Source organism: Lichenostomus cassidix, chromosome 3, assembly GCF_008360975.1.
Source record: "Lichenostomus cassidix isolate B80296 chromosome 3, HeHo_3.0, whole genome shotgun sequence".
In the NCBI taxonomy this organism is placed as follows: domain Eukaryota; kingdom Metazoa; phylum Chordata; class Aves; order Passeriformes; family Meliphagidae; genus Lichenostomus; species Lichenostomus cassidix.
The window spans coordinates 110,236,073-110,249,397 of NC_139483.1; the positions used below are offsets into that span (position 1 = coordinate 110,236,073).

Genomic DNA, 13,325 nt, shown 5'->3' on the forward strand with positions numbered 1-13,325 from the left:
GCAGGAGGGGCTTTCTTCTGGAGAAAAGGGCTCTCAGCCCTAAAAACACTGCCCAGAGGATCCCCCTGGATGAAATTCTTGTCAGGACCCAACCTGGAGCATCCAGGCTGTATCTAGAGAGGTGAATTGGGATGGTGATTCCCAGGATCTATCATGTCTGCTGAGTCCATGGATTATGGATCCTGCAAACCCAGAATGAAGCATTTTCCCATTGCCCAGGAATCACAGGCAAGCAGAACACCAAGACACACTGGAGACAAATCCTACATGTCACCCCATATGTGACATCCTACACAGGACACTGACATTTGACGTTCTGAGTGAAGTGTGTCCAACAAAATCATTTGTGCTGTGAAGCTGAGCTGGAAGAACTCTCAGGATTGGATCTGGGGAGGGAAACAGCAACCTGCTGCTATGGCACATCCACCTGCTTTTGAGATTCCTGCTTTTTTTGGAACTTTCTCCATGCTGAAGGGCAGCACATTCTCATCTCAACTGTCTGGGCATAACTCAAGGTGTTTCCTGACTGATTTCTCAAATTGCAGAATCGTGGAATGGATTGGGTTGAAAAGGACCTTAAAGATCATCTCATTCCACCTCCTGCCATGGACAGGGACACATTCCACTACCCCAGGATGCTCAAAGCCCTGTCCAGCCTGCCCTTGGACACTTCCAGGGACCCAGGGGCAGCACAGATTCTCTCACAGGACTTCACCACTCTCACAGCTGGAGTTAGAGGGGTTTTGCTCAATAGAAGGATTATGGCTTCTTTTTTCTGTATCATAAATTGGCCCAACCCTCCAGACTTTGACTTTTTCTTCCAGTACAACTCTTTTTTTCCAAAGGACATAATTAAGAGATGGGCTACTAATTCTCCTTTCCTAATAACCGAGGGACAAAATCTGTTTCAAGCCCTCATTTGTCACTGCTGCTCCAGGCCAGCTGAGAAAAAACAAAACCCTGCCTGATGCTCCCACAGTCACAGGAACTGAAACAAGACTGACACTGCTGGAAAGAGCCATAAATCACAGAATCATGGAATATCCAGAGCTGGAAGGAACCCACCAGGATCATGGATTCCAACCCCTGGCCCTGCACAGACACCCCAACAATCCCACCCTGTGCATCCCTGAGAAAGTTTTCCAAACACTCCAGGAGCTCTGGCAGCCTTGGGGCTTCAACCATTTCACTGGGGAGCTCTTCAGTGCTCAACCACCCTCTGGGGGAAGAACTTTTTCCTGATATCCAACCTAAACCTCCCCTGGCACAGCTCCAGCCATTCCTGTCCTGTTCCTGGTCACAGTAGAGATCCTCCTTACTTCCCCAATTGTTCCCCAATCTGTACTGAACAATAACGTGCTGAAACTGCTCCTTCCCCAGTGCTGAAACACATTTTAGGATGAAGTAATAATTTCATTTTATATGGTAGTAATAATTTCATTTTATATGATAAAATCTCCTTTGTACTTGCAATATTACACATAGCTTATAGATGTATAACAAATAGATACATAACATATAGGTGTATATCTCACCTATAAGAGCATCTTTTCTTTTTCTAAGTTTCCATACAAAAGGGGGAAGAATTGCATATTTTGCACTTAATGATGGAATCAGAATAGCCTGAGTTGGAAGGGACACACAGAATAATGACAAATACAGAGAGGTCTCACTTGAAAAGGCACAAAACTTCCAGCCCTTGAAAATTAAATCTTAATATTCCACCTCCTATTTGTTCCACGGTGTCTTCCCAAGACCTGATCCCATCCCACTGACTTCCACTGGAGCTGAACTGCTCCCTACAGAGCAGCTCCACAGGGCTGGCAAAATTAATCCCTCTTTTCTCTTTTCCCCTCTCCTCTGGTTGTCTCTTCATTGAATATTTAAGGCATGGAGCACACAGAAAAAACAGCAGCTTTCCACCTCCATGCTGAACTTTGAGGTGTCACCAAGAATTACAGACAGGCTCTTCCTCCAGAAGAGCCCCAAACCCCAACAAAAAGTTTGGATTTACATTGGGTAAATTATAAATAAGCATGTTTTCAGGGCTGCAGGAAGAGCTGAGAGCCTCTGGCAGCCAGGTGAGGTCCAAAATCTGGGGGATTCTCCCACTGCCCCCCAAAAAAGCACCTGCACAACCTGATGGAGATTTTTTTGCTCCCCCAGGGGCAGGTTGGATGCCGTTAGAGTTAAGGTGAGTTGTCATATGGCTGATTTGGAAAAAGTGTGGATCTGTGCATGAGATTAACTGCATTAGAGCAGCTTTCAAATCACCATGACAACCCTGGGTTTATGGGCAAGATGATTTTATAGATATATTTATTTATACATACGTATATATATATCAGTGAGAGTGTGGATGGCTCTTGTTAGGGTAATGAGGAATTATGGGTCTTTGTCCCAAGAAACTTCCAAAGTGAATTTTTTTTAGCATCCCAGGCAAGGACTGTGTCCATTCTGGGCAGTTGGGAGGGTGGAAAACAGACCACAGGTATTTTCTGCAGTGATTTCAAAACTCAGCCAGATAAATCCGCAGTGTACACATGTGATTTCTTATCTTTTACCAGAAAAAAAAAGACTGGGAGGAAAAAAATAAATCTCTTCCTCTAAATAGTGGTTATCCATGACATTTTTCTCCCACATGAACAGCTGAGTTGCAGGATTGTTTATTCCCCTGAGAGCAAGGCCTGGCTGGAGATTCCAGAAGCACTGGGAGCTCATTGCATCCCTGGCCTGTGCTCCAGGCGTGTGGCACAGATAACCAGGTTATCTCCCAGGCAGGGAAATCCCAGGCCATCTCCATAATTTATAGATGAGCTCAGCTGAATGAACCCGACATGGAATTGTCACCGTCTGTTGAACAAACTGTGTGGAACTGTTGAACAAAGGGACATTTTTGCAGCTGGCATCGTCCAACAGAGGCCCCACACGAGCAGCTGTGCAAAGCTGGGGTTGGTAATTGTGTTTCAGCATTTCTGCTTGAAGATGTTTATTCCCAGCCCAACCCCAACCAAACACTATCCTTGCTAATATGTGTGTAAAGGTAACCTAATAATATCTTTTCTTGCAGAGGATGTTTACAAGAAACCCTCTTTTTGTCGGGGAAATCACTCACTGATTCCTGCATCTCACCAAATGCACCTGAGATTTCGTTGTGGCCCAGAGGCTTAAATGTTACAGCCCAGCTTGCAGCCATCCATTAACCTCTCCCAGGCCCTGAAAATTGGTTTCCATGTGCAGATTCCATACTGGGAATGCTCCTTGGCCTGTGCTGGCTTGTCCACCATGGCCAGGAATTGCCTGGGATGGTGGCAAGGATGTCCCCAAAAGGGAGCAGCATGGAAAGGCCAAGGGGCACCTCCACAGCACAGTTTAATGCACAAGGACAAGTCAGGCTGTGCTTTATGCATGAATTCTCACTGCCAGAGGGCAGGGTTAGGTGGGACATTGGGAAGGAATCGTTCCCTGGGAGAGTGGTGAGGCCCTGGAATGGAATTCCCAGAGAAGCTGTGGCTGCCCCTGGATCCCTGGAAGTGTCCAAGGCAAGGCTGGAGCAGCCTGGGATAGTGGAAGGTGTCCCATGGCAGGGCTTGGGACTGGATGAGCTTTAAATTCCCTTCCAGCCCAAACCATTCTGTCATTCCATGATTTACACTGAGTCTATTTCCCACTCTGAAGCACAGAGCATTTCCAGAGAAGTGTTGGTATCTCAATTCCTCCGGATGATGCCTTTCCTGGGTGCTATTTTTTCCACTAATGTGTTAAACTATTGAAGCATTGCTATGCTGGGGGAGAGGGGGAACGGGGAGTAGAACTATTTTAAAACTTAGCTCTTCCTTCTCTCTGTAATGATGGATCTCTTCTGCTTTTCATTGCTATGTACAGCTCAGTATCCAGGCAGTTTCCCTCCCCATCTGCCACGAGGAGCTGCAATTCAGGGAATGATTTCAGTTTAAGATGGCTGCTCTCTGAGAAAAGAAACACATCCTGTGTCCTACCCTTGGATTTGGACTTTCTAGGTCCTTTTCCTTTCATGGGAAAGCAAAGTCCTTCACTCTCCAGGGATGCTGTAGCTCTTTATTTGTGAGCAGATGCAGCAGCTATGAAAGGAGGATGCTCCTGCTCTGCCAGAACTCTCTTTTTGGTTTTAGGGACTACAAAGAGAAATTCTAAAACTTCTGTTATTCACAGACTAACTGGTCTTAATGTCTTGTGAACACTTGTGCCACCGAGCTTCTTTAGGAGAAAAGGAAAAAGCTTTTTCCCCTCAAACATCCCTGACAATAAACACAGAGACAACACCTCTGAAACCACCAGGGTTTGCCTCAACTCCCTGCAGCTGCTGCAAAACCTTTGCAAAGTGCTCCAGAAAGTTCTCAGCCAGCTCCACCCAACCCTTGGACCCAAAGAACTGCCCCACACAGAGCTAAATCCATTTTACTGCACTGCAGGTGCAGGTTGGGAAGGCAGAGCCTCTCCGAACACACGAAAAATTCCACGTTGCAACATGGAAACGGCTCCTGAGAGACGGAGGAACTCTTCAAAATAGCTCCTTGATTCATTAGGAACAACAGCAAGGTTGACACATCCCCCACGTTCCATCCCACCCGTGGATTCATTACAGGCACCAGAGAGATGCAGGCACTGAGGAACCGAATTCCTTCCCCCACCTTTCTTCCCCATAAAGCCTCTCGCTGGGTTTTATCTGTGACTTCAGCAACAGCTTGAATTGCTGGGGAGCTTGACAGGGTGATTTATCATAGCTTGTTGCATTTTTTTCTCAAAACATCCCAAGCAGATGATATTATGATATAAGGGAGAGGGGGGGAAATAAGATGTAGTCATTGTACATGACAGAAGCTTATTATTAGGGCATCGTGAAACAAAATAGAAGAAGATTAGGGGCAGATAATGACAACCAGTGCTGAAGACACCCAAAAAAAAAAAAGAGAAAACCACGAGTTTGAATGAAAAAAAGTGTAAAAATAAGATGGGAAGGACCTCTAACCCAGCCTTCCCTGGAGGCAGGTTGGGCTCTACCTGTGTCAGTCCCAGCAGATGTTTGTGAGAGTCCACAGCAACATCAATGCCCTGTGCTTAGTAATCACCTGCAAAAAAACATCAGTGGAATTGTGAAAAGCCCCACACTGAGCCACAACTGCTGATGAAACTGAATTTAAGAGGGAAGAAACAGCTTGCCATATTGCAAAGGAATAGGAACCCCTTGGTGATACAGAAAGAGCTGACTCCACGAATTCTGGGGACTTGGGGAGGGGGCCTAGGAAAGAAGACATTTCCTTTCTCTCCAGAAGTGTCTCTGCTTTGGAATGTTTTTCTCTTCTGAGCTCGCTGTGAGATGGCACTTGCTCATGGCCTCATTTTTGCAGCAGTATTAGACACAACAAAACCGAATAAATAGATCTGAAATGTAAAATTCAAATGTTTTCCTTGTTTGACACATCCATCTGGGAAGGGCCCCAAAACACTAAGGAGGAACACGAGGATTCTGAAAGTTTCCTTTGAATTCCAGAAGTCTGGAGGGCTGGGTGGGTTTGAGCTCCCATCTCAGTGGGTTGGTTTATTTATTTGGGGTGGGAAAGGCAGTTCCAGCTCCAGCTGTTGGAGCTCACAGAGCTCATTTCTGATGATCCTCACGGAGAGCTGGAGTCCATCTTTTGTGAAAGGCTGCAAAATCACAGAGCTACAAGTGAAGGAGCACTTTAAAAGCTGTAAAGCAGAAGAACGAGTGGGTGACCTACAATGCAGAGCCTTCTTCTGGTGCTTACTGCACTAAACATCAGGGAGAGAAAAATAAACCTTTTCTCAAGCCAGTGGTGAGTCAGAATGAAAGAAAACCCTCACAATCCAGCTGAAAGATGCCTCACCATCCACCTGAAAGCTTGAAGCTGAAGTTATCCCTGTGTCAGGGCCAAGGTGACACCTCAATTCAGCTCCAGCCCTCGATGGGATACATGAAGCTCTGAGCCACTGCTGTGACCCACTTGAGAGATCTTCATCCTTCATTTCACAAGACCAATTTCCCACTGGCACTGAAGTCAATGCAGCTCCTCAAAAGGGACAAAAAGGCACAGAAATGTCTAATCCGTGACCAGCAGCATCTCCTGTAGGTGCAGGCTGGCCTGCCCTGGTTTGTCACAGTGCAGATGGCAAATGGTGGGAAAGACAAATTTAACAGCTCTCCCTTAAAGTGTGTAGCAAAAGATTGATCTGAATAGGACATGATTAGGTGTCAATTAAAGCAGAAAGGGCACAGAATCACAGAATCACAGAATCACAGAATCAGTCACAGAATGGTTCAGGTAGGAAGAGACTTTTAAAGGTCACCTTGTTCAAGCTCCCTGCCCTGGGACACCTCCCACTATCCCAGGTTGATCCAAGCCCTGTCCAGCCAGGCCTTGGACACTTCCAGGGCTCCAGGGGCAGCCACAGCTTCTCTGGGAAACCTGTGCCAGGGCCTCACCACCCTCATAACCAACAATTCCTTCCCAAAATCCCATCTATCCCTACCCCCTAGCAGTTTGAAGCCATTCCCTGTGTCCTGTCCCTCCATCCCTTGTCCCAAGTCCCTCTCCAGCTCTCCTGGAGCCCCTTTAGGGACTGGCAGGAGCTCTGAGGTCTCCCTGGATCCTTCTCTTCTACAGCTGAACACCCCCAGCTCTCCCAGCCTGGCTCCAGAAGGGCTCCAGCCCTCAGATCATCTCCATGGCCTCCAACTCACCCCAACAGGCCCATCTTTGCCACTTGCCCCAAACCCTCAGTATTAAATCACCCTCCCACCCATTTTCAGTTGCATCCTTTGCTTTCTGCCTCCAATCATTCCTGTACCATTTGCCCAGATATTCCCACATTATCTTTGAGCTGCCAATTCTTGTTCAGAGCTAATCTATTTCTGCACCTGTGGGCAGGTATTTGACAACATCAGTGTTTCTTTTCCACTCCTTGCTGCAGCTACTGAGCCACAAATCCACTACAAAAAGACATGTTCAGACTCTGTAACAGATACTTAGGAACACAGAAGTGTAGGCATGAAACATTTTGTCCCTACATTTAGAAACCTCCTTTATTGAAGTGTTGGGTTAATATAGAATATTATTTTTTATTATTTTTTTAATGTGTTTTATATTATCTGCCTCTAAGCTATTTTGGAGGGTTTCTATAAGGGAATAAAGGGCTGGAGTGAAGATCCCAGAATCAATCCCAGAATGGTTTGGGTTGGATGGGACCTTAAATCCCATCCCAAAGCCATGGGCAGGGACACCTTCCACTATCCCAGGCTGCTCCAAGCCCCATCCAACCTGGCCTTGGACACTTCCAGGGATCCAGGGACAACTGTCCTGGTTCTGTTTGACTGCATGCAAACAAATACTCCTAAACAAGAGGCCACATCCAAAAATCAGTTTGGTACCTGGCATGTGCTGCCTCAGCCCCCATCTGGGAAAGGCCCAGTCAGTCTGGCCAAAACTGTGTCAGAGGCTTTCCTAAAAACCCTGGGCCCACATCCTAGCCCATGCCCTGGCTGGGTTTAGGTTCCTAATAGAGATGTATTGATTAGGCTCCAGTTGGAGCAAATTAAAGTGCTGGGGGGTTGTGGAATGCAGCTCTGCATTCCAGCTTGGTGCACAGCTGGGTTCAGCTCAGTGCAGCTGGAAGGCAGTGATGCTGCCTGGTGTCAGCTCAGCTCGTGTGGGCTTTGTTTTTATCCAAAGGGCATTGCCAGCACCCACTGCATATGCTGAACATAATTAAAGCCTCTCTCTTCAATTAAACCTTTTGTCTTTGTCTAATAAGGCAGAATCCGGTCAAATCTCTGCCTAACGCAGAGAAACGTGGCTGCAAATGGCTCAGAGGATTCTTGTGCAAATATGGGTCTTGCAGATTTGATTTTATTTTCATTTGTGCCTTTACATTGTGGTCAGGCCCTGTCACAGCTGCTCAGGGCAGTGCTGGAGTCCCCAGCCCTGCAGGGATTTGAGAGATGTGTGGATGTGGCACTTGGGGACATGGCTCAGTGGTGGCCTTGGCACAGGTTGGACTCGATGGTCTTAGAGATCTTTGCCAACCTGAAAGGCTCTTTTATTCTAGATAGAAAATAGCAGTCAATTACAGGACACTTGGCTCTCTCTGAGGCTTCTGTCCTCAGACCTTTCTCCACTTTTATTTCAAATTTTTTATTATGATTTGGTTCCTAATTATTGCTGTTAATAGATACGGAATCAAAATCTCTTAATTACAAAATGTGCCTGGATTAAAATACCATGAACAAAACCAGTTTAGGAGAAGCCAGAGGGAACTGTGTCCTTTAATCAGCCAGTTTATTAATAATGTAGTAAGTTCTCTCAAAGTCCTCTCAGGGCTCACGACTTCCTGATGGAAGATTTTGCTAGAGGGATGTGAAAGGATCTTGTGCTCAGTGAGCCAAACCATGCTTGGGGCAAGAGCTGGACTGTTAAAGAAAAACATTTAAAACTGGGCTTTGTGTCACCTTCGGGGGGGGAGATGTTTAAGCCAAACATAAATAAATAATTGCAAAGCCCATGGGAAATAAAACCATAAAATAAATACGCAGCAGAGAGATTTGTCCACTTCCAGATCAGCAAACTCTCAGGGATGCTCAGGAAGTGCTTCTGACTTGCCCTAATTAATGGGAAATTTAGGACGTGGCCATCTGTAAATCTATTTTGTCAAGATCAGGCGTTAATGTAAAAGGAAAATGATTTGGAGAAAATTCTTGGCTAAAAGCTTCCTATATATACCCACCTGTTTTTCCAAAGGTTTTCTATGGCAACCATCAACAAAGGGGTTTTAGAGCAACAGCATCACTGAACAGAAATGCTGGAAGCCATTATATTTCCTTCTGAAAAAATGAATTTTGCCTGGAAATGAAAACTTCAGTGGTAAAGCTGCACTTTCATGAAATATTCCTAAGAAATCACAATTTTTAAACTCCACATTAGGGTTCTCCTGTGTGCATCAGAATAATATTCACCTTTGTCATGCTTTTTATCCCCATCTTTTTCCCTCTCTTACCATCAGAAATAATAAAAAGGAAATAAAAGATGGCCATGAAATAACGAAAATGTAGCAAAGAACTACATCTTTTGTTCTATTACAGGTCAAAATGGGGATAACAACAAGGTAAAGTCACAGCAGAATGTGATTTCCTCAGAAATGGTTTCACAATGGAAAGATTAGAAATTCAATTTCATTTCTGGAAAAGTATAACTTCAAAATGCCAACATCTCCATAACTTCCCCCCTCCTTTCCATCTTCCTCCCCCCAAAAAACTCAACTGAGGATTCACAGATTGGACACAGTTCTAGTAGAGAATATGCTGGATATACAGAATATACAGAATATACAGAATATGCAGAATATACAGAATATACACACACATGCCCTGAACATCTCTGACCAGTCCCAGCATCCTGGCTCAGAATTTCCCCTTTCTGTTGCTAAATTGATGAATTTATTTCACTTCAAGAATGTCATTGCCTTGAGGAAAGAGTGGCAGGCAGCACATGTCTCAGTTTTTCAAGGAAAACATGAAAACATCTCCAGGAAGAAAGGCTCAACCACTTTCTTCTGAACCACACCAAGGACCTGATTCAAATTAAAATGAAAACCAGCAAAAAAACCCAAGTAAAACCTTTTTTTTTCACAGCATGAGGAGTCTTTTGATCTGATTTCTTGCATGGTCCCATGAACAGCTTCTCTGTACTGCAAGACTCAGGCATGGTGCACAACCTTCCTGGACAAACCACTCCACACTATTGCTAAATTATCCCAGAAACAGGAGCTCAGGAATTCAGACACAGGTTCTTGAGAAAGGTACCCAGTGTCCTGATAAAAATTTCAAATAAATGCATCATTTACCCCTGCCTTGAAGGCCACTGAGAATGTTGAGGGTTTGGGACACATCAAACACAGGAGGGGCTGAGAATTGGGTTCCTTCAACTAAGGGAATGGAGATCCTACTGCTTTCTTAGAGCATTAAAGAGGGGATAGAGAAGACAAAACCAGACTCCTTTAGAGGTGCAGAGTGAGGGATGAGCACACTTGGAGTGTGCTCAGAAATGATATTAAAAATTCCCCTGGACACAGCCATGAGCGACCTGAGGGATGTTGGACCTAAGCACAGGCTTGGACCAGAGACCTCCAGAGGTTCTTCCAGTCTAAATTATCCAAATTTTTACAATCCTAATGTTCAAATGTCTTCACTTTTACTATCCCAGGTTGCTCCAAGCCCTGTCCAGCCTGCCCTTGGACACTTCCAGGGATCCAGGGGCAGCCACAGCTTCTCTGGGCAACCTGTGCTAGGGCCTCACCACCCTCACAGGGAACAATTCCTTCCTCAGAGTTAATCTAAGCCCACCCTGTAATATTCAATTCTATATAATTTCCATTACTTTCATTTCCAAATGGATCCAGAATTGAACAGAGGCTAACAATGACTGTCATAAAATCACAAGCAATCCCAAGATCCTTTACCTGCTTCTCCTCAATACCCAACTCATGCCATGTCTGTTACCTTTGGGTCAGTCATAAGGCAGCAGCTCACTGACTAAATCATTTTTTATTGGATTCTGACTATTTTCCCAGGTATTGACTCCATAACTTGTCTTCTTCATGACTGAGCACCTGCAGGATCTTTGTCTCAGTAAACTCTACATGACACCAACGCTATTTTTGTGGAGAAGGTCAAGCCCTGTCAGAGACAAAGAGCACAGAACTTCTGAGGTGGAATTCAGTCCACAGCCCCTGCTCTCAGCACAGGAGTGGAACATTTCCTGAATTCCTCCCTCCCACAGACAGCATCTTATGCAGGTTGAGTCTTTCAGAGGGAAACAAATGAATAGCTTTTCTCAGACTAAAAACATTCCTTTCTCCACATAGCAGAGATGCTGCCCAGGCTGAGAGAGGTTGCACTGAGGCATGAAAATGCACATAGGAAAAGTTCTCTCCAGCTTTTGTCCTTCAGTGATCCTTTCCCCGTCCTTTTTATGAACATTTCTACCAACTGCTTCTCACTGACATCACTGCCATGGCTAAATCTGACCTCAGCAGCTTCTTTTGCCCAAGTTTTATCTATTTCAGTCTTATAAATGGCCTATATACAGACCTAGAATTAATTCTGACGGGCTTTTCTTTTTTTCTGTTTCACAAAATGGACGAGTCCATTTATATCCGGATGGAAATGAACTTCCTACCAATTACACCCTTTGCAGCACTTCCTTTCAAAATGACATAATTCAGATGACAACAAGTCTGAGAGTCCTCCATGCATTAACTTGGGCACCACACCAAGCACAGGGTTGCTCACTATGCCTTTTTCTTTAATAAAGTGTGTTTTTCAGTTAATCCACCTACCATTCCTGTGTTTCCTTGGTTTCTTATAAAGAAACTGTACAGGGGTTACAGACACTAATATTTATATCTCGAATATTTTTGTTTATGCATTTCTTTGGGCTTTAAAATCTTGAAGATATTTACAAAATTTGAAGAAAAATATGATGCTTGATCTTCTGTGGATAATTTCATCACGGATGGCAACATTACTGTGAAAATACATTGACTTTCACCTTTTCCCCCCTAGAAACAGTTCATTAATGGAGAGACATCAAAGAGATTACAGGCAAACACAGATTTATCTTCCAGAAACCTGAAGGAGTTGGGTTCTCATAGCCTGAGCCCACCTAAAAAGTCCAGAATTTCTCCCAAAGTAAGAGCAAATTTGCCAGGTGCTATATTTCTTGTAGTTCCTTTTTCCTTTTCTGCCTGACAGTTCCAGAGCATTTTTGGCAGCTGACCTTCAACTGAGGCACAAAGAAGGAACCACAAGATTTGCCCGTAAAAGCATTTACTGATAAATGCAAAGCACAGAACATGATCTAATCCTTCATCCTCGGTTTTCTAAAAAGGGGAACTGTTTTCAAGCATTTCTGTGAGAGTTTAAGAGCACTGGATAGCTGGAATTCAATTCTGACGAAGCGTCTCCGAGACCTTGGACAAGGGGAAACAGATTTTTTGCTAATCCTCAAACACAGCTGGCAGGTGAAAGGATTAGCAGGGGTTGATCTTCTCACTATGAATGAGGAGAGATGTGACACATCAGCAACCAGAAAAACTCAGGGTTTGTGCTGACGGCTCCAAAACACCTATTTTTCCTGTGAGTAGGTTGAATGTGCCAGCCTGAAGCTCAGCGTGGGTAATTTTCCCTGTTCAGAACCATTTGGGAAGTAATTTGGGTATCAATATCCTCCACTAGTTTTTCTGGAGCTGCAGTAAAGACACATCTCCCAGCTTGAGCCTCGCCACCCTCAAGCCCTAACTGAAGTTATTTTCTTGCGTTTTACAAGCAGTTTTATCCTAAACCACCTTTTGTGAGACCTTTGGGAGAGGAGGCACTGGAGGAAATTCATGGAATACCTTCACTAATGGATCCCTTTGCTATCCTGTGTTTCCACCATCTGTTCCTTGAAAATACTTCCCACCTCTCATTGTATTCAGGATCAGAAGTGGGTTAGGAGACAGGACAATCTCGTGCTATGTGACAGCAAACATTGCCCTAAATGGGTTTGGGGTTTGCAGTGGCTACTAAAATATGAGAATATGAAAAATGCAGAAAGTTCCAAAAGCAGAGTCTGGGTCCTTGCCCAGTTCTGAGCAAAGCAAGCAAACCTTGGGCTGCTCCAGGTCCCTGTTTGGATTTTATAACACCTAAAATGCAGATGCCTGGCATGAATTCAGAGCACTTCAATTAAGCACTCTGCAGATCCTGCCCAGGCTCCAGCTACCACCCAGACTGGCAAAAACTGGGCCAGCTCCCATTTGCTGCCCCTGAGGCCCAAAAAACGTGGCACAGCTAGACTTTTTTCCATCCCAAATGTACTGGTTGCATCCAAAGAGCCAACTGGGAATAGCTCCTTGTCTGTCCAAGTTTTCTAACCAAGCCTGGTCACTGTCCAGGTCCAAATCTGTCTGACTGCACCAGGAATCCTTAAATCATTTTAATAGTGTGGAGAGTGACTTTCCAAGTGCCCAAAACTCTGCTTGGCTCTTCAACAGAACAATACTAACTTGGCCCCAGGCACTTCTGAAGTGTAATTCAGAGTTCTAGGCATGAAGATGGGTCAATCCACTTGATTTCAAGCTTAAACATCTGAATGAAGTATTTCCACTATGGATATCCAGCTCTGACTTGGAATGTAAAGTGGTCTCCTGAGGCCAAATGTTTAACTGAAAAGAGCTCAGCCTTTTGAAAATCAGTGGGAAAAAAAAATAACTTCAAATACATCTGTTGGGTC

At 44.7% G+C, this 13,325-nt stretch overlaps 1 protein-coding gene across 1 annotated transcript in view; it reads right to left on the reverse strand.

Annotated features, from left to right (window-relative positions):
• The window catches only part of MSRA (methionine sulfoxide reductase A), a 227,513-nt gene that overhangs the window by 28,743 nt on the left and 185,445 nt on the right, over window positions 1-13,325 (reverse strand). The window lies entirely within an intron of this gene.